This window comes from Vulpes lagopus, chromosome 1 (genome assembly GCF_018345385.1).
Source record: "Vulpes lagopus strain Blue_001 chromosome 1, ASM1834538v1, whole genome shotgun sequence".
Lineage (NCBI taxonomy): Eukaryota > Metazoa > Chordata > Mammalia > Carnivora > Canidae > Vulpes > Vulpes lagopus.
The window spans coordinates 100,046,196-100,068,514 of NC_054824.1; the positions used below are offsets into that span (position 1 = coordinate 100,046,196).

General features: G+C 36.4%; 1 protein-coding gene and 1 pseudogene across 7 annotated transcripts in view; one reads left to right on the forward strand and one right to left on the reverse strand.

Annotated features, from left to right (window-relative positions):
* EPHA6 (EPH receptor A6) overlaps window positions 1-22,319 on the reverse strand; it is an 867,085-nt gene that overhangs the window by 169,220 nt on the left and 675,546 nt on the right. The gene's annotated exons all lie outside the window — the stretch shown is intronic.
* LOC121472137 lies at window positions 4,847-5,138 on the forward strand (annotated as a pseudogene).

The window sequence follows — 22,319 nt, forward strand, 5'->3', positions numbered from 1 at the left end:
ATGGAGTTGGGATTCAAACATGTTTACTGAGAGGGGTGTGACAATTTCAGGGAGCTAAGAGTTGAGTATGAATGCATTCAGAGCAGTAGAGAGCCTTTCTTCAGCCTTAAGAATCCAGTATTCAGTTCTGGAACTGGCACACAGCAGCTACTCCATAACTGCGTGGCTTAGATTAATGATGGTACCTCTGAGCTATAGTGTGAATAACTTCAGAGTTAGTGATAACGTAGTCTGTTAAAGTAAATGCTACGTCAAGGGCTGTTTTTCCTGAGGAATGCGCACTTCAGAACCTTCAAAGATTCTCTACTCTTTCTCTATTTATATATATGTCCGTCTACCTATCTATCTATCTATCATCTATCTATCTATCATCTATCAATTTCACTTATCCTTTGTCAGTGTGTTTCCTTTCACCCCTTGTGCATCTCGCGTTTTCTCTCCTGTGTGCCTCTCTTCTATTTCTGTTACCATGATTTATAGATTACACATTTCTCTCCTCCACTGAGAGAAGTAAAAGAAAACCATAGGCCTCTTGTTTGTTTGAACACATGCTTCCTAATTTTCTCAGACTCTGAGTTACATCACCACTGAAGGAAGACCAGTAGCAGTAAAAAGAGTCCTTTTCATGCAAGGCATTAAACGAATGAATTTTTATTCCACAGAAACCTTTATTTAGATCTCCTTATTTAATAACATGCAGTCTAGGAAAAAAACTAAGCTGTTATGCCTAATTTAGCAGGGAAAAGATTCCTGCCTTATTTTGATGAATGAGGTGGGCTGGCTGGGACCCCAACCTACCCTGCTCTAACTTGATCAGACGCAGCACAGAGTAGGGTTTCAATAAGGCAATATGAATATGTGGATTGAAAAATGATCAAATGAAAAGCGACAGATTGCTCCTTAGGCAAATATCTTGCTAGGATCTAAGGAAGTATTCAGGCTGCTAAGTTGCTTCCTAGGCCAATAGTAACCTTCTAATGACTAGATGAGAGCTAATTTTCAATTAGGCTTAACATGTGAAGGAGAACCATTTACATTAATAAATAACTCATTCATAGACTTATTCATTTGTTTGGTAAACGTTTATTGAAGCACCTATTTTTTTGCACCTATTTTTTTTTAACTTGGCACTATAACACACATTTCTAGTACAAAAAGAGGAAATCAATTTTTGATAGGACACTATTATTTTCAGGAAATGATTCTTTTTTTTTCCCACAGGAAGTGATTCTAACTAAGCTAAGCCAAACTTATAATTACAGAATTTTTTCGATTTCCTAAATTATTATAAATGGAAATATGCCTACAATTATATTAGTATTTTCCTGTTTAGCTAACTACACAGCTAATCTCCATGAAGATATTTCAGCACCAAATACAATTAAAGATCATGCAACCATTACTGTTTTGTTTTTTACTTTTTTAAATCCTTCACGTCACTGCAATATGAATTTTATAGATTTCTCATCTTGTTGTTGTTCAATAGGTCACTATAAAACTATTGAAGCAAAAAGGGCAGCTTCATGGCTAGATTTTTATGAGTTATTTCTGCAGTGCTTTTAAAAAGAAAATTTCAGCTTTCCTGAGTTATTTTTAAACTTATAGGATATGTATGATAAAATTATGGTTGCTGCAATTTTTTAAAAACTACTGCATTAACTAAGAGAATTAAGATATTTTGAAGCCGATCAAAATAAGATATTTATTAAAAATACATTTTAATTTGTACTTAAAATAGACATTCTTTGACTTTTTAAAAACAAATATTTTAAACATCTGAATTTCCTCATTTGTAAAATGATAATCTTGCACTAGAACTTCTCTAAATTTCCTTTAAGTTCTAAAAGTCTATTTATATAATTTTTATTCCATTTGTTATATTGAATTAAGCATGTGTTTCTACCACATACGGATTATGTTCAGTGGTCTTACCTATGTATGTGGTGGGACTCGGAGTCTTAATTACCAAAAAAGTTTTCTGACTAAATCTGCAATACGCCAATACATCCATCAGTTTTAATAGTGAAAATGCCTAGGATTGAGACCAGAATTTTGATCCTACCATTCATTAGCTGATCCATCATGGGTAAGTTTTCTAGTTTCTCTGCTATTTGATTTCTTCATTTGAAAAATGTAGTTGATAATAAACATATTGCTTTTATTGGTTTAATGAAGACCATACGGGAAGTGCCTATTAGTGGCTAACAGTAAATGTTCAATAAATAGGGGATAAATATTATCTTCCTTAATTCCCTAAACTTGACCTACCATTACATGTCTCCATCCTCCATGATATCTCCCGTCTCTTGGAAGGCCCTTCTGCCCCCCTGGTCCCTGTCAAAACATGCCTGACATACCCACGGAGAACTCACTGGTCTTTCCTCTGTGCTTCTATATAATCTTAGCTACTAGAATAAAGGTACAACACCATCGTAGGTACAGTATTTATTTGTTTACAATTTTGCAATACCAAATGCAAATGCCCTTAGGGCCCATCAGGCTCTATCAATTAATTATTATATCAAATTGATGAGAAAGACATTGAGTTAAAGGATGAAAACTCTGGCTAAGGGCAACGAATTCAGGTGTTTTAAAGAACACTTGTAGGGGCACCTGGGTGGCTCAATCTGCCTTTGGCTCAGGTCATGATCCCGGGGTCCTGGGATCAAGTCCTGCATGGGACTCCCCACAGGGAGTCTGCTTATCCCTCTGCCTATGTCTCTCTCTCTCTGGGTTTCTCATGGATAAATAAAGAAAATCTTAAAAAAAAAAAAAAAAAGGAACACTTGTGGAAATCAAATAAAATACAGCTCTTAGCTGACTTCAGCCTGTGGGCTGCTATCAAGTGACTTCCGGTTTATGTGCTTGTCTCCTTTATTAGGATTTGATCTCTTAAGAACAGGGACAAGTCATGCATGTCTTATTCTCCTCTATATGTCCAATCCCAGAGCTTGTACATAGTAGGAGCTCAATGTAATATTTATTGAGTTGAATTAAGATCATATTTATATGAATAGCTCAAAGGCAGTTTGACATTATCTGGACATATAATAGACTGAATTCTCTTGATGTCAGAGATTTTAAAACCATGTACACTCTAATAGTATAAATATCCCCCAAACTGTGTATAATTATTAAAGTTCAATGAGATTTATGACTTTCCACTTTTAATACTTATGAAGAGCCAATAGTTAGGAACCAGGGACAACTAAAATTCTAAAAAATATATAAAATTAAAAACAATTAATTCTAGAGTTCTTTTATCTAGGAAATGGTGAAGGGGTGACCTGAAATTGAAAGGTATGCCTTCCTGAGTCACTGCACAGGGCCTTGGTTGGCAGAATGCTTCTCAGGCTTTTCTTTCTGGGGTCAGACTTTGAAATGATATGTTTTTTAAAAAAATGCTTTTACACCTCAGGTGCCAAGGTGTAAGCTAAGAAGCTGTTAAGCAGAAGTTATCAATGCATATGAGAGCTAGATCTATTTAGCTTCACAACCAAAGTGTGCTATGTATTTAATATTTATGAACTATGGGTGTATTTGTCACATTATTAAAGGGAAGTTTGTATCTTTAGTATACTTGGTAAAGAGGTCATGAGGCAGGCTGCCTTTGCCTACTTTGTGATTTTCCATGGTGGTCTTCAGTTGGGACTAGCCGTTGGTTGCTAGCATATACCCTGCTGTTGGGTATATCACATTGTTGTCTCTCATGCACCAAGTATGAAAGGGAATGTTCTGGATTTAGTTTCACATCCAGATATTGATGACAACATCATTGGTAGTCTTTAATCAATAAACAAATGTATCAAAACATACCAAACATATCTTACTTAAGGTTGAGATATTTAAATTCCTTTCAAAGATTTTTTTTTTTTTTTTTTTTTTTTTTTTGCTTTTTAAGGTTAGGATGGTACTGATTCAGAAGAAGGCAAACCAAGAAACAGACTTTTTTTTTTTTTTTATTTATGATAGTCACAGAGAGAGAGAGAGGCAGAGACACAGGCAGAGGGAGAAGGCAGGCTCCATGCACCAGGAACCTGACGTGGGATTCGATCCAGGGTCTCCAGGATCGCGCCCTGGGCCAAAGGCCAGCGCCAAACCGCTGCGCCACCCAGGGATCCCAGAAACAGACTTTTAAGTATAGAAAACAAAATTATGGTTAGCACAGGGAGGTGCATGGGGGGACAGGTAAAATAGGTGATGGATTAAGAAGGGCACTGGGGTTGAGTACTGGGTATTGTAAGGTCATGGTGAATCACTACACTGTACACTTGAAATTAATATTACACTGTATGCTAACTGACTGGAATCTAGAGAAAAAGTTTAAGAAAAAAAAGAATGGTACTTATTTGGCATCTATATGGTATGGATTAGATGGCAGGACAATTTATTTTAGCAATTATCATTTTGAGAATTTGGTCTTGAAAATAATCAAGGAACACAGCAAGTCTTGAAAATAATTGAGAGTAGCCAATAGAGAACAAACTAATCAAGACCCTAATGACTTTACATCAATTCTGATACCATAAATGTATGATTGGCATAGCACTGTGATGATAGTTGTCATGGCAAAAATCTGTCCACCTTCCCAGGTAGCCACTTTGTGCTTGAGGTAAATGGGTGGGATTTCCTTCCTTGTCCCCACATGCATAGTGTAAACACTGAGGTGGACACCTTCCTGAGTCCTTCTTGTTCAGATCATGTTACTCCTCATTAAAAAGTTTACAACCTCACCACTGCCAAATACAAACCCAAGGAATAAATGTGGATTCAGAGGTACATGGGCCTGGTTGCACTGCCTCTAGTCTAGGCCATGACTCGCTTCCTGTTCTATCATGGACTCATGATGCTGCAGTACCAGACTCGGGAGGAAACCAGTTTCTTGGCCAAGAAACTCTACCTTGTCAGTCCTATGAAGTCATGTGTCTTCTCAAATATAGACATTCTAATGGGAGTTTGTATATTAAATAACAAATGATTTCATTTGTTTGGTGTTTAAAACAGACCAAGCTCAAGATACAAGGAAAATTGAGAAATTCTATAGTCAACAAATGTGACTTATGGCAGCCGAGGGATCCCACAATGTTGCCTTGGAAATAGACAGAATGGCTGGAAAAGACTGTTTGTCATATGCTTAGACAGTAAATATCTTTTGAATCTGAGAAAGTATTGGGACAAAATACTTTATGTAACTAAGTAGGCTATTCAGAAGCTTATGATAGATCATTCTTTTTTTTTTTTTTTTTTGTATTTTGTTTTCTAATGTTTACTTTAGAGAGCCAGGAATGTAAATGCTTTCAGTTAAAAAGCATTTATTTAGTCTTGGAAATCAAACAGGAAATCATCTATCATCTATCCTGGAAACTTTTTGTACATTATCTGATGTTGGGCAAAATATATAAATATTCTCTGGTAATTTTGTATTAGTAATTTGAAAATGAGATATCAATTCTTCCTTAAGTTTGGTTATTTTGTCTTTATTTTTTAATTTTTAAAAATATTTTATTTATTTATTCATGAGAGACCCAGAGAGAGAGAGAGAGGCAGAGACACAGGCAGAGGGAGAAGCAGGCCCCATGCAGGGAGCCTGATGTGGGACTCGATCCCGGGTCTCTAGGATGACACCCTGGGCTGAAGGTAGCACTAAACCACTGAGCCACCCAGGCTGCCCGGTTATTTTGTCTTTAAAAGAAAATTAAATGTAATCATTTTGTTGGTTTGATCTATTTCTTTGAAAGCATAAAATTAGTGCTGATGATGACTAACAGATATAAAAATACAATAATAACTGGAATTGATTGCACAGCAGTATACCTATCTATGTAGCATAGTGTCCATTATTTCTTAAAGTAATTGTAAAAACAAAAATGCTTTACCTTAAGTTTTCCAAATTTATTTATTTATTTATTTATTTTTAATTTTAAGGGTTTTTTTTTTTGAGATTTTATTTATTTATTTATGAGAGACACACAGAGAGGCAGAGTCATAGGCAGAGGGAGAAGCAAGCTCCATGGAGGGACCCTGATGTGGGACTCCATCTCAGGACCCCGGGATCATGCCCTGAGCCAAAGGCCGACGCTTAACCACTGAGCCATCCAGGCAACCCAATTTTCCAAATTTAAACTATATTTTTAAATATAAAAGATTCATACTATCACTAGCTTGTTGAGCAAGGACTTACTTGAATCTAGTTTTCCATGTTCAGAATAACTGCAGTTATTTTAAAAGCATGATGATCACTAATGGACTGAAACCACATTAGAGAAATATTTGCCACATAGTTCCCATTTATATTTTCAAAGGGCTAAGGGGTTTTTGAACTGTTAAATCTATGCATAGCTCTATGGCAGCCCTGGCCATTTCTCTCTTAACCAAAAAGATAAGCATGATTATTGTTAACTGTCATGCTTTCTATTAAACTGAAAGTATATTATTCGATATCTATCTTATATTTGGAACCTGATTTTTACTGTTCACATGTTGATGACATTAAAATATTTTTTGTTAAAAAAATCGTTACAAAAATTCTTGACTTTTTACTACAAATGCAGAATTTTCATTGTTATTTAAATGCATTGCTCACTCCTTCCAGCACCAACTCAGAATGCCCCCATCTTGGCCTCAGCATTCTAAAGGCCCAGCTTAAGTGCCACCCCTTTTAATAGGCATTCTGTTTTCTCATGGCTGGAATAACCTTGCACTCATCTGTGCTCCCTCAGGAGGAGGGCTATACAGCTGCCATGGAAAGAACATAGGTACTCAAGTCAGTGGGACTCAGTCTGAAGAGTTTGATGTGCCTCTAATGCAACTCATTTCAAATCCCTGAGCATCATTTCCCATTTTGGTAATGTGTGGGAAACAGTCTGTTATGAGGACAATTATACAAGATGGTGTTTTTATTTTAATTTTTAAAAAAGATTTATTTATTTGAGAGAGAGAGAAAGAGAGAGAGAGAGAGAGAGAGAGAGCGAGCATGGGGAGGGGCAGAGGGAAAAAAGAGGGAGGGAAAATCCTCAGCAGACTCCCCCTGAGTTCAGAGCCTGACACAGGGCAGGGCTCCATCCCAGGACCCTGATACCATGATCTGAGCTGAAACCCAAAGTTGGAGGCTTAACTGACTAAGCTCCCCGGGCACCCCTACAATATGGTGCTTTTAAAAATGTCTGGCACCAAGCATTCACTCCCATAAGGCCTCCCTACCTAATATTCTTGACTCTTTTCCCTCTTTGGTTATATACTATGGCATTTTTCCTTGTAGTACAATTTTTTCTGTGGTGACATTGCTTACAATGAGCTCCTCAAAGAGCTTCTCATTTTTGTATTTCCAACAGAACTCGGCCTGGTTGCTGTGTAGAGGGGCCAATTGTGAAGGTAGTTTAAACACACGAAGTATGAAGCATAAGCATGTCTCCTTGACTCATGACAATGCTACGGATGGTTTTAACAGCAACTTCTAAGGCTGGAAGGACAAAATCCATGCAAGTGGTTTAACGAGTTAGTCAAAATGAGTCATAAAAATGTCATGACCTGTAAAGCCATTCTCTCTGGCTCAGATGTTCTTTACTCTCAGACAGAAAGATGGATAATGACACAGCCAGCCAGCCACACGGCCTCTATACATAACCCTCTACTTCATTTATTTTGGGTTTTCTATATGTTTCTATATGCCCTCTCATTCCTGTGTTTAAGGGACAAAGAGAGAAAATCTCAAGAGCAGAACAATCTTGACTGTTTAAGCCCAAGAGAACAGTGTGACATAGAACTAGAGATGATATTCTCTGAAGGAGACACTGACTCACCATTTGTTCTTTGCGGGCTGAATTCTCCCGGCTATGAGCCAGCAAATTTGACCACAGCCTGAAGAAAACTAATAACAGTGTGTTGGGTATCTATTTCTAAACATGACTGTTAGTGTGAAATGGGCTTGAAAAGAGTCAGGCCTTGTTCAGTTTCATGTATCTCTTAATTTTTATTGAGGCTATTCCTTTTTTTTTATTCCTTTTTTTTTTTTAAGATTCTATTTATTTATTCATGAGAGACACAGAGAGGGGGTAGAGGCATAGGCCAAGGGCAGGCTCCCTGCGGGAAGCCCGATGTGAGACTCGATCCCAGGACCCTGGGATCGCTCCCTGAGCCAAAGGCAGGCGCTCAACCACTGAGCCACCTAGGTGCCCTGAGGCTACTCCTATTTTTTAACGGGATGCCTCTGGGAATGATATTAACTTCCAGATCTGAGGTAACACTCACTGCTGATAATAAGGGAGAAAAAGAGAAGCCAGCTCAAAGAAGCTTGATTTTATCATTCTTAAGTCACATGAACTGGGCATGTTCCTACTGCTTAAAATCATTAGCTCCACTGACAACCCTCCCCAGCCCCTTGCTGGGCTGCCATTTCACTACTGCTTAGGCTATCCTTGGCAGGCTATTGAGCTGAGTTCAAACTAAGGGTCCAGGTACATCCTTTTCTATGAGGATTACTGAAGGAGATTCATGGATTGAATAGAGAGAAAAATGAGAAAGAGAGAGCTAGCAGGTGTTGTTCACTGTTGAAACACCCCTATTAATGTATTTTTCAGAGCCAATTCCAAAGCAATTTCAGACCCTTGTATTATTAGATTACTGGTTCACTTAACATACATGCTTTTTATTACATTTTAAATATTGGCTTTGATGTAAATTTGGGTAGTTTGCTAAGATATTCTAGTGGTGGTGCGTGATTATAGCTTCTCGGACATAGTGACAGTGAGAGGAATGGCAGTTTCTGACATGATGTATCTGGAGAGGAAAACATTTGGAAGCAGTTTGAGTGCATTTTATTTCTGCATGGACTCTTTGGGCACCCAGCCACTTTCAAAGCATTATTTAACAAATTATTGCACCACAAGAAGTATTTTATGCTCTGGGTGTTAGTTTTCAAAAGAGGAACCAATAAATGTCTGGCATTAATATCTAAGAGAAGTACTGGACTGAGTTAAAATTAAAAAGACATTTATATTTGTAAATGAAACAATAAAAACTTCCTGCTTTCAAAGTATTACACTCGATTTTATTGCTATTTAGATAGACTCATTTTGTGTACATGTTGTGTTAATAGTTAAAGAAAAAGATGCTTGTTTATTGATACTTTTAGGGGCCAAATAATTATACGGTGGTGAATTTATCACCAGATTTTGCAGTTTCAGAGTTTAGGGAACAATGATGCGCTTTTGTTTATGTCTGATTTATTTAAAAAAAATCCAAACAAAACGGCTCTCATTTACCCTTTAAATACTGGCACATGTGCTCCTAAATGGAGCCAAACATTGTGTGCGCTTATCGTTTGAGCTGTGGGTAGATATTGTGTCATCTGAATCCCCCTTTCGCGTCAATAAGGTCGGGCCAGTGCAGAAGTGGGGTGATGAAACCACTCCCTGGAAGAATGCTGCTCACCCATGTGAGGGAAATTCAGTACGCTGGCAGAGGTAATTTCCTAAATGGCACCCTGGTGCCCTCAAAGACTTAATTCACTTCAGCTGAATGAGCAGCTGGATCAAACTCAATCATCAGGAGTTACCCATTCATACTCAAAGGCATATAGATCTCAAATTGAATGCTCTTTAATTGGGTGCATATCACTTTAGGGTAATCTGGGTACAGGGTTGGGAAAATATAAATGAGTGCAGCCTCATTAGAAAGCTCCATTTAAACTTGCTCTTCACATCACATTTTCACAACACCGAATGGCAGTGACCTAAGAAGATGGAGTCCTTTCAGGAAAGGAAAAAGCAAGTGACAGTATCATTCCTTAACTGTAATCACAAACTCTTAGTTTGGAGAGAGTCCCAGAAAGTTCGTACTTAAGTATAGATTTAGGTATAATCCAGCAAAACTGTATTTATAGAAAAGAAGTGCTGGCAGAGATAAATAATGGAAAGTGGAATAGGCTTGTCAAGAAATAAACAAGGAAGAGGAGATAGATTTCTGGGTAAATGACAGATAGAGATCAAAGAAAAATGGCTGCATAAGGATAAAGTTGTATGCCTGCGTCCATATGTGGTGTTTATAAAGTACTGATTTGCCAAACTTTAATCACAATCTCACATAGGCAACAAATGTGAGACTTTTTCAAATATTCAGTCTTGAATGAGGCCAAAAAAACTTCATTTTCCTGAGATTTGTTTTCTTTATCATATGTGTATCACGAAAAAAAACAACAACAATGAAACAGAAGAATAATCTCCATTACATGAAGACATCTCAAGTGAACCAACTTTTCAAAACTAAATCAGCCCCTTACATCATACGCTGGGCATTCCACAAAAGGAACTACCTGGGTTCATTCTTGATGATGGAGGAGGATCCTCCATCTCCAGTCATGATCTGACCTCATGCTGGCAAAGACGGGCAGTGGCCCATAAATATCTCTTTCCTTCATTTTCCTACTTTCAGAACCCCTGGGTCTTTGATAACCATGAAGCCCTCCTATTAGCCATAGATTGCTTACCTCTGGATGTTGCTTGTGTATGAGAGGAATAATTTCTATTCTATTCCAGGATTTTCCGTTATCCTCAACATTATCTAACCTTAAACTGATTTTTAATTTTGCCTCTCTTCACATGCCTGGTCCCTGAATTACTGCATTAATATCCTATGATTAGTTTATCTCATACTTTGAAATAGCCTTCATATTTGTCATTTAGGCTTTTCAAGACTATCCTCGTACCTCTCCACCATTAGATAACTTCTATGAGGCCAATGTCATGTGATCTTTTCATTATACCTCTAGTACTTAAAAACTGATAAATGATTGAATGAATCTTTCTTCTATTTTCTACCATTTTTAGATATAACCCTTTTACTTTTTACAAGAATGACTTCTGATTAATAAATGTAAACATCCCGTGGGTCACTTCTAATTTCAATGTCACAGTTTTGGACATGAATACTTTTCTATTTTTATCTTTCAACAGTGAAACAAAGTGTATAGATTAGATAAAGGTGGTATGGTTTGAATTTAGAAAAACAAGTAGTCTAGTGGAATAGAATTCTTTTTCTACTTCACTTCTGTTAACCTTGGGATCAACCTGAGGGCAAAAAATATTGCTGACCTCAAGAAACCAAGCTTGTCAAGATTTATATGTCAGTGTATACTCAGGCCATTCTGACAGAAGACAGTCCCCAAAGTTTGTGCTTCCACCTGAATGTCAGCTGGTCAGGCTGGCTGCTGAGCAGAATGGAGGCCACGTGGGATGGGTACAGCTCTAGTGGATGAGATCACTACACTTCTCCTCCCAACGTTACTATACATATCAAAGGTAGATGTGGCTGCTCCTTGGATCACTCAAGGGAAACATTCCCTCAACAACTTTTGTGGACTCTGGAAACAATCAAGTATATTTTGACAGAAGTTATTTGCCATTGACACCCTCTAGAGAAGGTGGGTACTTTTTCTTGGAAAAAAAAAAAAAAGGTTACACAGAAAGTCTCTTTTGAAATAGCCTTCCTATGCAAACTGCCCCCCAATTCCTCAGGATGGCAAGAATCTAAGTATCTTATTTGTTTGTTTATTCATGAGAGACACAGAAAGAGGCAGAGACACAGGCAGAGGGAGAAGCAGGCTCCCTGCGGGCAGCCCTATGTGGGACTCCATCCCTGAACTCTGGGATCACATCCTGAGCCAAAAGGCAGGCGCTCAACTGCTGAGCCACCCAGGTGTCTCTAACTATCATATTTATTATAATTAATGCCCCAAACACACACACACATACACACACACACACACAAACACACTCTTCTGTCTCTTCACTTAGTGAATGGACTTGACCATTCAGCTAATTGCTAAATTGGAAATTTGCAGATCATTTAGACCTTTCTCACATTTCTCTTCTGACCCTCAGGGCATGCCCAATGGATTTCATGTAGAAAATATTTTTCTCAGTCATCGCATTTTTGCATCTTCACTGCAACTATACAGCTTATTTAAGTCCACCATTTCTTTTACTGTGTATTATTGCCATCACTTTTTTAATTGACTTCCCTATCTCCAGGTTAGCTTCCCTCCAATCCTTCTTATATCAGCTGGCGGGAAGATATTACTAAAATGAAAGTGTGTTTATGTGATTTCCCGGCATAAACCTTTTGAAAGCTCCCCACAGCTTTGAGAATAATGCTTACAATTTAAATTACACTGTAATGCACAAAGATATTCTTATTAAAATTTAAGCAATTCAGAACAGTGAAAATTCCCTTTTATCATTTATCTAATCCCAGCTTTCTACTGCTATCATTTTGATGTGTGCCCTCTCAGGTGTTTTTGTATGCTATGTATGTTTATATACATACATATACAGATATGCTTTTTTATTTTTATTTATTTATTTTTTTTTATTTTTTTATTTTTTTATTTTTTTTTTTTACAGATATGCTTTTTTATGTTTAAACTTGATTACATGCTTTGGAGACCGTGCATGACACCGATCTACCTTCTCCTTTTTAACGGCATCATAATATTCACGAGCACAAACCCAGTAATTCATCTAACCATCTTCTTCCAGGTGAATATTTAGGTTATTGTGTGTATATCTAGAATAGTTACATGATTGCAGAGTTTCTGAGCTGAACAATATGTTATTTTAAAAATATGATAAATACTTTCAGATAGTCCACCAGAAGTCTCTGTCAATTTACAGTCCTATGAATACTGTATGACAAGTAGGTTCTCATTTTCCTACACCCCTCCCTAGCACTGGTATTATCCATCTTTTTAATTTTTGCTAATTAAGTACAAAAGATTTAATTTAGGTTTTAATTTTCCTATTTTGGGTAATAGTGAGACTGAATGTATTTTCTTAATTTTATTGATCATATTTGTTTTTATGAAAATTGCCTATTCATATTTTTGCTCCATCTTATTTAATGGGGTCTTTTAAAAATGATTTGTAGGAATTCATCATCAGTTTCCATATTAATCATTTGTTTAATAAATATCGCAATTTTTCTCCTTATCAGTTACTTTTCAACTTGTCAATACCTCTGGCCACATCTCCCAAAATTGCTTTAATCTAATAATCCTTTGTTCCCACAATAAGAAAATGCTTGTTACGTTTGTAAACCTATTAACCTGTTTCACACTTCTGTAGCTTCTTCCTACATGCTTTTTCTTCTAATAATATATATATTTTCTTGATCTTTCTAACCAAGTTAATTCTTACCCATTCTTTGAGACTCTGCTTAAGTGTTACTTCATTAAGAAAGTTTCCCTTATTCTCATTCTTCTTTAGATGGACATAATGTGCTGAGCCTGAACCTCTTCACTCATTCATTACCTATTATTGCATTCAAGTATTAATCCTCCACATCTCTGTCACTTCTACTAGACTTATATACTCTTTGGGAATACAGACTAAGCCTTATTTGTATTAGAATCCTATTAACTGCTCAATATATGTTTGTTGATTGAATGACTCTATAAATTCAGCCTTTAGGATAAATTATTAAAACCATTCTTCTATTTGATAATGCAACTTGGATTTCTCTGAGAAAAACCCACAGTTCTTCTCAGAGCGATTAAATAAATACTTTCTTCTAAGTTGTTTAAATAAAAAGAGGGTGAAAGTGAGTTGATGCAGACTACATGATAGCTTGATAAATAAAATAATTATGGCTGTCATTCAGGGAAAGTATCTTAGAATTGAAAAGAGCCTGTACACTGTGAAACTTCTTTTACTGCTTTATTTGCATCTCTGTGACTATGCTCTGTGTCAGTCTGTTTCATTGTTGGTCTTTCTGAACTAATATAAATCAATACAAAATATGCCTTCATGTAATTTCCACCTATTGGTCTTAACAGTTGTATGTAATGACACATACTATATCTGGGAAGACCTATTATTTTCCCTTCCATTTTCTCCCTACAGTTTTGATTGTAGGATAAACATACCTTGATTTATTAGACACCTATTTTAAAATCTCACAATCTTAGTTATCCTATTGTTGGAAAAATTATACTCTGTCAAGAATACCTTTAAAATGTGTTATCTGGAACTGATCACCGTATACCAGATACAGATTATTAAAGGAGTCTTTCATTCCTTCAAATGGTCCTTTTCTTTTATCAATGGAACCTAACATGTAATTAGTTTTTTTGTAATAGCCATGCCACACTGCCATCTATTACTGAACTGTGGCCAACAAAAATCCACTGGCATTTTTCAGTTGATCAGCATTAAAGCTCTACTCTATTTAATATAATCTGAAAGCACGTTGTTTTATATTTATTCCTTAAGTTCTTGCTTGCTTTGGCCCTTGTCAGGCACGATGAACTCCTTGTACACAAGTAAGAAGATTAAGAACCTCATCAACATTCTCTACCCTTTAAATGGCCCTAAAATTTCCAAACCATGTTATTGGGAGGCACAGTTATTCAATATAGACACAGTTATTACTAAAAAGCTGTGAGTTTGGAATTATTCTTTACTAAGAAACTCAGCTGTTTTCTTGCCTTATACTTAATTCAGCAGTGTCCTATATTTGGGGGTGCAGTATAATACATATGGATTTTGTTATGACAATGTGGGATGAAAGTAGAAGATTTAACCTAACCTAATTGAAAAGCATAAGCTTTGGAGCATTTCAGATGCTATGTTAGATGCTTGAGTAGGGTACAGTGGGAAAAAAGAAGTCATGACAGACATAGATCACAGCCTGACTTTGCCATCTGCAAGCTGGGTGATATTGCAGAAGTTATTTAACATCCTTGAATTAGGTTTTTTATGTGTGAAATGGGGAAAATAATAATAATTAGCTTTGTTTGTGAGGATTTGTAAAACTGTGTCTAGAAATGCATAGCACAGTATCCAGCACATAAAAGGCAAATAACAGTCAAATAAGAAGGAGACCCTATTAGGAAAGTTGGTCCCTCATGAGTCAGCTATTCAACAACACGAAGGATATCTGAAATTTAAAAAACAAAAAACAAAAACAAATAAACCAACCACTGCCACCACCAACAAAAAGCAAAACAAAACAAAACAATACCCAAAAAACCCCAAAACCTACACATTCATACTGTCCTCAGATTTAAAATGTGGGAACCAGAAAGCTGACAACCATGTGGAGTATCATTTACTATGATTGTGTTTCCTGGCTAAGGTCTGATATTACGAGTGCCTTACAACCCAATAAGCATGTTAAAATATCAGTATAAAACACAAAACAGGAAAGAGGAGCAACTAAGGGATTAGTGTTTGAAGTCACATAGGCATTAATCAGAACCATATAGATTTTTGGTCCAAGAAAGCTTCCACTTCAAACAAATTGCCAAGATTAAAAAGATAGCTTGCATATATGGATAAAATGCTGACTAAAGGAAAAAAAGTAAAACTGGATTAAAATATCCTCATGGTTTTATGAACAGAAAGTGGCAGGAGAGGTATACGGAAAAGCTGCTGCTGTGTTATACCTTGCAATATCAGTTTTGAGTCCGGAGCTCTTTTGCAAGCAAGTTTCATTCATTGACCTTCTACATTTCACATTGACCTTGATGCTTATAAATGCTGCAGGGGTTGGCAATTAGTTTTTTTTTTTTTTTCTTTTTGTGAACTGAGAATTCACTTCTTTTTAGGTTCTGAATGTTAGATCTCAATTAAAAGCTACTTAACAGCAAATTCATGGTGAGTCAGAGTAACAGAAAAATTGGGGTCTAAGGGGTGTCTGTTGTGTGTTGTGAAACAGAGAAAAGATTTTTGAGTTTCAAGGCAGACTTTCTTTTGGTCTTAGGGAAATACGATTTATGGCTTACATGTAATTTTTGTCCTTTGAAGGTTACATCATAATGAAATAATAAGAAAAATGGCATTTGAGATGATAATGCAGTAGCCAGGTCACCGAGAGAGTGACTTTTCCAAAAGTGCAAGAATTTAGCTTGCAACTCAGCTTTAGAATCTATCAATTAGCACTTATATTTTAGAGAAATTACCTGACATAAGGAATTGTTTCAAAAGATGATATTTTAACTTTAGAACTTTTTTTGAAAAGGAGTGTTTCTGTTTCTCTCTTGAATCTTCTTTTTGTCAACCCCTATAATCCCCTTTCTACCATTTTACCTCTGGTCCTTCCTACTCTTAATTTTGATGACTGCAATAGGCTGCTAATTGGTCCCTCTGCTTCTACTCTTTCCCTATTAGGGTTTATTAAGGGCCCGGGCTGCCCTGGCAGCAATATTTTGTAACAACTGAGACAGTTGCCCCAGATGACAACTCCCTACCATGACATATGTGATATGTTTATATGTGATAACATAATCTGACCCGGGCTCTGCCTACTGTGTGCCAATTCCGTTCATCCCAGACTCTACCCTTGTATTTGGGCTTTCAGTTTCAAACTGTTTTTCCCTGACTCTATATGTGAACTATTTCAGTCTGACCTTTCTCTTGCTGACCCTTCTTTAGTTCTTAACAGAATCTCAAGATGACTTCTTTGCAGCCACATTCTGGCTTCTAGACTCTACAATTGCTTGTGGAAGGATATTATTTCTTTGCAGTCTGGCTGGAATTTAACCTCTAGCTTATTCTAGCAATTTTGTACACCATCCCCTTCAGGAAGACTTGGCATCTTTCTATTCTTCAAAACTTCCTAACCTTCAAATAAACCTTCCTACTGTTAAAAACTTTCCATGGCACTTTGGGTAGGGTTAAAATATCATGGTTTAGCATTTAAGGCTTTCTAAATATGGTTTAATGCACCTTTTGAGTTTATATCTTGATTCCTCATCACATACACCTAATACTTGAGGCATACTGAGGTGCTGCCCACTTCCAAAATACAGAAATGCTCTTGTCTTTGTGCCATTGCTTATGCTGCTCCCCCAACTAGAATTCCTGCCATACCGTCTATTTGCTTGTTCGAATGCCAGACACCATTTACTTCCCAATTCATGGCCCTTTTTCTTCATAGCTTTTTCCCGACCACTCATGGGTCTGACTCCTTCACATTTGTATTTGCATCACAAGTTTATTTTATTTTAATTTATTTTTTATCCTACTTATGTGGACTTCAACCGCAAAATTGCTGGTGGCAGCTGGATAAAATAAAAGCCGTGCAACCCAGTAATGGTGCCCATGCATGCTACACACCAAAATAAGTTTTTTCATATAGAATTCAAGAAGGCTTAATTCAACAAAACCATGGTGGCTTACATAACTCCCCTCTGGTTCTGCATCCCTGTGCAGAGAAAAGCCATTAGGGAGTAACGCTGATCACAGCAAGCATTTGCTCAACATGCAACAGGAAAGAAAGAACTTTGTTATTTTAAATAAGTGGGTATAGTTTTACACGCATATTGGAAAGTACCAGTAGCTAGAGAGTTACTATTTATAATAATACATGTTCACTATCTTCAGTATATACTGATAGCAAGATTAGAATTCTTTCCAACTAAAACAAAAGTCTTGCTCTAGTCTTTTGTCATGAAGCGTATTTTTAACAATATGTGTAACATTTACTATGTTATTACTTAATCTTCATAAGTACATTCTTAGTAATACAAATATTCAGTTAATTTTCCTAATAATCCAATAAAGAAAGAACTATTACATCCCTTTGTTTTGTTTTTGTAGAGAAAAAAAAATGAAACTTGCTCAAAGTCACCTAAATGAGTAACAGAACAGGAATCTAAACAACTTGACAATGGGGTCTGTGCTTTTAACCATTTTCAACATATACAGAACCAAGCATTTGTTTATGTTCAACTGAATTATTTCACCAGGGGGACTGCTCTTCAATATCGACTCTTAACATTTGTTCATTCATTACTTTATTTTTTTTCTTTTTTGTTCATTAATTTGGCAGATATTTATTGAGCACTTATTATATGCCATATGTTGAGATGTATCATGGAGAATCCCTGATTTATGAGGTGTTTGGAGAAACAAACGTACATGAAAAAAAATAAGGGTAACACAGCATTTTTAGATGCTATACTTGATACTTGAGTAGGGTACGGTGGGAAAAAAGAAGTCATGACTCTATATGAAGTAGGGAACCCATGGTTTGAACCTGAAAAGGAAAATGGTACTAAGAAGAGAAGAACATTCTGGGCAGACGGAGCTGCTCTAGGGAGCATGCTGTTCTCTGGGAGCTTTAAGTGGTTGAATAGAACTGAAGCAGGCACAGCAATTAGCGAAATGATCCTAGAGAGGAGGCAAGTGCCAGCTCAATGGGGGCCCTGAATATTCTGCTAAAAATTTTGAACTTTCTCCATTAAACTGTGGGGGAACTTGAAAAATTTTAAGCAGGGGACCAATTTTATCTGTTTTGCATTTTATAAAGATCACTTCTGCAGCACTGGGTAGAATGAGTTTCAGAGTGGCAAAAATTGGTGGCCAGGGATCCAAGTTATATGACTCCTTTGAATTCAGAGAAGAGATGATGAGAGATTTAACCAAGTCAGTAATGGAGATAAACAACGGGAGACAGACAGGAGTGAAGGTAGAAGCAAGGGAGTGTGGATCTGTAATAGATGTGAAGAGCGAGGGAAAGGGACAATCTCTGATGCCTCCTGGGTTTATGGTGAGGCAGAAGCCCATCCAAGGAAAGATCAGGACTCTGTGTTGGACACACTCAGTTACGTATTTGATATTCAGATGGAGAAGAGCAACCAGCCATTGCATATTTGAAGGTCCAGGGGCTGGTGCTGGCTATAACCAGATTTGGTAATGCATGAATGGTCAATGATGGCTACAGTCAAAAGAAGGTCAGGGGTCAAATATCGGACTCAACAAACACTGAAGGGTCGAGGAAGAGAAGGACATGATAAAGGCAGGAAATAGTCAAATGAGGAGGAGGAGAGCTGGGAGAGAAGGGTATCAAGTAGGACAAGACAGGCTTTCTAAGAAGGAATACGTAAAAGTGGCAAGTGTCATAGAGATTTAATGAAATGACCAATACCAATACAATGGTTGCTAAATATTTTTTAAATGTCAATAGACTTAAAATATATAATATTATCTTTCAAAAATATTAAAATAAAATACTTTCAAGTTTAACCAACCATGCCTGACTCCAAAGTGGCTGCTTTAGTTTCCTACAAGATGAGATAAGGAGTACCGTGAGCTAGGTGGTTGAAAACAACAGGAGTTTATTCTCTCACAGTTCTAGAGGCTAGACGCCTGAAATCAGGTTGTTGGGACTACTGACGCCTCCTGAGAGCTCTTAGGAAGGATTCTTCTACGCCTCTATCTTAGCTTCTGGAGGCAGCTGTCAATGCTTGGTGTTCCTCGGCTGTAAATACATCAGTCCACTCTCTACTTCTACCTTCCTGTGGCTGTCTTCTCCCTATGTGTCTCCGTGTCTTCACATGGCATTCTCCCTGTAGGTCTTCCTCTACTCTTTTTTTTTTTTTCCTCTACTCTTATAAGGACACCACTCCTATTAGATTAAGGGTCCACCTTACTCCAATATGACCTCATCTTGATTAATTTTACATTGTCATCCTTCTATTTCCCAATAAGGTCTCATTCTGTAGTCCTGGCAAAGAGGACGTCTAACATGTCTGTTTGAGGGACACAATTCAATCCACAACAGTGGGTAGCATTATGCTGGATACTTTCACACATTATCATATTAAATCTTCACAGCACTCTCTGAAGAAAATATTGCTAGGCCCATTTAATAGACAACATTTAATAGACTACATTTCTTCTGTTGTATTCGGTGTGAATAATGTCCTTGGAAGCTGCGTGATATAGCAGGCCTGAATTTATTTTTGGCACATGAGCCTGTTTCTACCAAGTTTTTTTTTTCTTCATCAAATCATTCATAGAATTCCAATGATGAATTTATTTTTAACAATTTACATATGAAGAAAGTAAACTCAGGCTTGGCAACCTACTCAAGGTCATAGTTAGATCTTTCTGCCTTCATTTCCAACGCTCTTTCCACAACACTACAATATTAAGTGTGCCAGATGTGATGTCATCTTAAGAATAAAAAATGAACCCAACTGCATATAGTAGACATCTGCTTTTGCTTGCCTGCAATCCATTTTCTTTGGGTCCTAGAAGAGCACATTGACTTTCCTTAAAAGCAATCTTTCTGTTCTCTTACTTCATGCAGCTTCTCTTTGGTAGTGGTGGGGTTTTAATCCACCCCTCCCCTCCTGTTGAGCTCCAGAGATGAGGCTATAGCATATTAGATCAGGGAAGCTCATTCCAGGACTTTGTTACAATGATTAGGTAATAAAGGCAACTATTTATTGGAATTGTAGGGGACTAACTTTAAAATACAAGGGGCTGCCACATAACAACAGTTCACCCTGAGAGTGAAGTCATTTTAGAATAAGGCATAGACAAGAGATTGAGAGCAATTTGTGTTTTTATTCCTAGATCCAGCCATACCTGCAGCTAAATAATCCTAGTTTTCTAGTTAGAAGAGTCAACACAATCTCTTTGGATTAAGACAATGTGACTTGGATTTCTGTGACTTCTTACAAAAACTGCCTTGATTTTGCAAATAAACTTGAAAAATCAAAATATAAAATTGACTTCAAGTCATCACTGTCCAATATAATCCTAAACTTAGTAATAACTAAGTATATGATTTTTAGCAGAATCATTCCTTAAGACTCTCAGGTGTTTCGTTGGAATTGAGGGGTCTGGCTAGATAGTTTTAGCACTGAAATTGTTTCTAGTATTTACTTGACAAATTCTATAAAGGCTCTTTCTATCTTTATGATGTTTTCCAGTGACAAGAACTTGAAAATTTAAAAAAATTAAGATTTTATTTATTTGTTCAGAGAGACACAGAGAGAGAGGCAGAAAGAGAAGCAGGCTCCCCATAGAGAGCCCGATGTGGGACTTGATCCTGGAATTCCAGGATCACGACCTGAACTGAAGGCAGATGCTCAGCCACTGAGCCACCCAGTCATCCTGAAAATTTAAAAATTTTAATAAACATGTAGGACTGTATATTTGTATTCATAATTTATAAATTCTTATATTTTATTACATTAAAGTTATATTCCGATATTTAGTTACCATCAGAGCTTATGTATTATGATTTAAAGAAGTCAATTATTTAGAAAGCAGAATTTGAAAACTTTCCTTCAGAATTTATAAATCACACACATAGCTATTTCATTATATATATTCCTCTCTCTTGGAAAGCTGTAATACAGGTTATAATAATCATCTGTAAGAATGATATTGTTAATATTTCTACAAATGCAGAATTACTTGATTTTTTTCCTTATGCTAATTTTCCTTGGATACCTTTAATGAACTTTATAAATCATGGCATCTGATTAACATAGTGGACTTCAAGCAGTGTTCTTGATTGCTCAGATTATTCTTGATACTTATTCAATTGATTTATTTATGCACTAGTGAAACAAAATTATATCTTCAAAAAAAGTGAATTTTGGCAGGAGACTCTGGAGGCTCTTCTGGTCTTCATTACTGTCTACAAACCACTTCTCTCTCAGTAGATGGCTTGACTATCATGGATATCACCTCATGCTGATGCAAGTCACCTCTATCCTTCTCTTTCTACTCTCTTTTCTGACATTGCAAATGATATTTCCCCCTACCTCTAGGTGCTGCATATGCCAGGCATTTACATGGACCATGCCTAAGCTTCCATTCTTCTATGGCCTCTGATTATGCAACAACTGATCATAAAGGGTATAATAGCTGCTGACAACTTCTTTAATTTGACATTAGCTTCAGAGATCTTTCAACATTTAATAGTAATTCTGTATATTGATAAAATTCAACAAAATGTTACTGTTTTCTTCTTCCTTTTTTTTTCTTTTGCATAATCCATTAAGTATGAACTATTCACCTTTTGGGAAAAGAAAATGTTGGATGGCAATTTTTGTCATGACTTACGTATCATGGTTTTTAATACTTAACATGAATTGCAATTTTCATCTATTGATTCTTTCTTTAAATGTCAACCGTGCATCGTGCAGCAATATCCTGCACCTAGAGGTTCTGAGAATTTGAAAAATTTGCCTTTATTTTAGCTGAACTGGCTTCATGGCCCATTTTTGTGAATATGCTATTTTTAACGTTTGCTCTGTTTACTTAAGGCAAAGTGTCCATAAAAAAAATAACTGGACCATATAGTCAGCATTGAAAATGTATAATTCTGCCAATTTACATTTTACTGTGAAAAAATTTAACTATAATATTTTATACACAATCTAATAATTTATAACATATAAATACAATATATTTAATATAATATTTAATTCTATATTTAATACACTATTTAACATAATATAATATTTTATAAAGCCTACATAATAGAATTGTAAATATTATTATGAAGCATAACAAGCA